Source organism: Haliotis cracherodii, unplaced genomic scaffold, assembly GCF_022045235.1.
Source record: "Haliotis cracherodii isolate W230 unplaced genomic scaffold, xgHalCrac1.p SCAF_16, whole genome shotgun sequence".
NCBI lineage: Eukaryota > Metazoa > Mollusca > Gastropoda > Lepetellida > Haliotidae > Haliotis > Haliotis cracherodii.
Window position 1 is genome coordinate 13,905,393 of NW_027266271.1, and position 4,248 is coordinate 13,909,640.

Consider the following 4,248-nt stretch of genomic DNA (forward strand, 5'->3'; position numbering starts at 1 on the left):
GTAAATCGGCAATGATCCCAAGGGTGAGGGTAACGATTGGGTTTGTTGCTCCTAATGAGTTACTATTAGCAATGAAGCAGGTTTGCAGATGCAGCTGCATTTGGAGCAGAATTCATTTGTATGACAGATAACCAATAGAAAGCTTTAAGAACTGCTGAGCTATATTTGAACTGTTTGTACATTTACAACTCATGATATATAGCAGGAGACTTCTGAGATGTTTTCAACAGGTCTAAATATGTGTAAAGTCTTTTCTAGAAACTCAATGTAAACCCGTATGTCGAGATCAATTATTCCAATTTTATCAGAAAAGACAGTGCTAATCCCGAGGAAGTCAGAATATTGTCCTTGTGACTCTCTGTACCGCCAACGATGTGGCTTAAAGCACCTGGAGCATGACAGGACCAATTAGACGATGGAACCAAATACAAATGCACATTAATAACCCCGTACATGTTCCTCACTTCAAGCGCAGACTGCTGCTGTCATCGTGTGTTATTTGTACCTCACTTTTCACCAGTGCCTCCTTACCGTTTGGGCAATCTCACGCGGTACTCCCTGTCTATAAGGCAGCTGTCGATTTGAATGGTCATAACTGACGCCAACTGGAGGTATTTGCAATATCCCTTGTGAGTTTGTAGTGTTTGCTTGTACCAATAACGGTTAATTAGGTTCGCTAAGCTTTGTCATTTCCGACACCACCGAAAAAGGCTTCTAGCAATAAAGTGGGTTATCACCTATACCCAACAATATTAAACTTTTCCTCTAAATTGACAGTAACATAGTGAGATGTTTGATAAATTACGAGTACCAAATTACAAACTCTCTGGCGTTCATGTAATGCCTTATCTGAGCCATTGTACATTCGATTCATGTTTTCTGTCTAAACTACATTGCCACAGTACCTACAGTAAATTATCGAAGTATTTGAAACTTCTTACCTACATTCCACAGAGTCATTTAGAACTAAAAACAAGAACCAACCTAAACGTTTCACTTAAAAGTCCAAAGTCTGTTTTCAGGTAAATGCATAAACCAGTTCGAGTTGACAAATTCAGTATTTCGAAAACATTCATGCAGATCTGGATGCTAACTTTGTGTGTGTGTATGTGATAATGCCTAATTCCCAACTGAGTTTGAAGTAGAAGAAGTCAGAGATACAGCCTCGTCGTCTTCATATTTAGATCCATGCAAAAAGATTCGTAGTGAGAAATAATTATCCTCAAGACTTTATAAAAAGAGGTGTGACTTCAACATTTCAATAGTCAACTTTTCCTTTATGTTGAGCAATATTTCAGCAGTTCCAACTCTGGTGACTACATTTCGTATCTTTTGAGTACAATCGAGCATGCTCTTTATGTTCAAGTAAACAGTTGACTTGACGCTGCGTTGTGGGCGACAATGTGTATCAGCGTGTGGTGATGTGTGGTGATGTATGGTGATGAAGGGCTATGCCAATTCATTTCCCTGTACATGTATGCAATTACACTGTGCATCATTAACATGCACATCACAGTCAGCGTTAAAGAGGTTTGTTAAACATAGATGCAGAAGGATCCACATGTCTTATAACGAATGTAACATGGTGGCATGTTAGAGTTTTTAGAGGCATTTATTCGAAAGTTTTAGAAGAGAGATTTACGCAACAACAAACTGCTGAAAGAGTATCTTAGGTCATCATTGTGTCTGCCGTGGAGAATGTGTCAGGTATAAGCGCTGTGTCACCTGTTGTGCCCTAATGTAGCCACTGTAGCGAACCCCTGGTGTCACAACTATTTTATAGTGATTCATAAACGCATGTATGCACACTGGTAGCAACGAAGGAAGCCTCCCAATACAGGTGTTAATGCTGTTAGTATATATCACTGGTTATAATGTCGTTGTTCTGACACCATTGGTTATAATCATGGCATTATCCTTACACCATTGGTGGTAATGTTGACCTATCAACGCTGGTAATGTTGTTGTTTGCCGAACAGCAATTGTAATAAAGCTATTGTATGATTGGGGCTGCATTTTGATTTTGCTGGGTTGTGGTTCCTGCTGATGGGGCAGGGTATGCGTGCACCTGGTGTCATCGGTGGTGATCCGTTTGTGTCTTTTTCGCCAAAGTTACGCATTTTGCACCAGTCTGTTTCGTCGGATGATTGAAGATGGTTGTTCTCTGGCGTTGACATTTTTGGAATCCACTGTAATAACCAAAGCATTTTTAAAACAGCAGGATGAAAAAAACGTTAATGAACCGTGTTTCGAACGTGCTACAAGGTGACGCTTTTCAAGCTGATTTATGTACACAGAGAGTGAGCAACACACACAGCACACGGGAAACAGAGCCTTCAGTTCATACCCGTTACATGTGGCTTCTCGTCAGCTATGTTCCTGCATGTAGCGGCGGGCGTTCAATTGTTCCTGCAGTGTTTCAAGGCAGCATTAAACGTTAAAAACATGGCTACAATCAGAGTCTGGCGGGTTCTTTCTACTTGCAGATTTCCTTCGTAAACTGCTTATGACTGTTTTATTCAATCCATAATTGAATCCCGTTTCAATTTTTTCAGTGTAGACTTTGTAAATGTGGCAAACACCAAAGCTCATGTCCACCACCACACGAAAAGCCTACTTTCCATATTGGACAAAAGCACAACCGAAACCCGTTATGTAGAAATTTTCTACAACTTTTACAACCATCAGATTTTTGTATTGTTTGTAGATGTAGACGCTGTAATTGATGAACCATGTTAGACATGCCTATTTGTTGGAAATACCCGCCAGATTGATATACATCATAAAGTTTGGATTAGTAGAGAAATAAAGTGTTTTTTGAACGATTTGATCAGAAATGCTAGGACTGCCAAATTTCCAGAATCTAGCGTCCCTTAAAAGGCTCAAAGGCAATTGAGCCATGACACAATGTAGAATTCAGAAGTCAATACTTATTATAAATACGGAAAGCATGAGAGGTGGCTGAAAGGTCTGAGCTTAACTACGCAGTATGTATAGTACATCCTCAACAGTCCGCATGTATTGCATTGTTTTCCATGATAACTCGCCTCCAGCTCATAAAACCGGGACTCATAAAACCCCATGTACCCCCATGGTGGGTCCCGTCACACAAGCAAAAAGTTAAGTCAAGTGTTCACAATACACAGGAACACTTGATTCAAGGTGAGCATATCCTGCGCCATCGGTGATTATTGACATATGGATTTACAAGCTGTTGCATTACCATAGTAACGGGCCAAACATTGAAGCCTTGCCTCATGTCTTTCAAATAAAAGAGACAAAAACAGTTCAATAATCATAAGAAATCTCCGCCCAAAGCAAAATCTATTGTACGATTTCGACTACATCATGTAAATAGCATCCAAATCACTGCCATAAAACGTTTCGAAAGCTTGACAAGGTCTTGAATGACATTATCCTGATCAAAAACGTTTTGTGCAAGAGTCCATTGATGCTCTTGAAAGTCTTCGCAGATAGAGCATGCTCGATTAAACCTAAAAAGTTGTGCTATTTGGACACCAAAGGCTGGAACTACTTAAATAATACAATTGTATAGGCAACAACAACTGTGTAACCGTTATGCGTAAGTAATTGTAGCGGTGATATAAAAAAACGTTGTTGTCAATATATTTGTAGTTATCGTCCGTGGCAGCAAATAATTGAAACGATCGTAAAAGTAGCAGGTGCTATCCGCAGCAACATTTAACAGCAGCTTTCTAGAAAGTTTTTACTCCAGAATTAGAGTTATCTGCGTCTGGAGTTCAAATTGGAAATGACCTCGTAACAATAACACCATAATACATATTGCCGAAGAAAGGCTGACATACATTGTTTTAGTATTTTAACTGATTAAAATCATTTCGATAATTAATTTCATGATACTGGATAAACATTAATGTTTTTTCTGGAGATCGGATAATTTCTGTAAAACAACATGCAAAATAATGTTCCTATACATAATGTGGGTTTATTTGAACATTCTTAAGTACGTGTACATGTATACTAGATATGATAGCATATGCGTGACATGACACCCGTTCATTTGACGTTATTAAGCAATGGAAATCTGACATTGAAAGATTAAAATTTGAAACTGAACTTCTATACACATCATGTGCTTAATACACACACTATCCAGCTCTGCACGATCGTAAAATCAAGTGACTGCCTCCGTGGTCCAGTAGTAGAGCGTCTGCTCGGAGAGTGGAAGGTCGCTATATAAGTGAAGTATCTTGAACGCGACGTTAT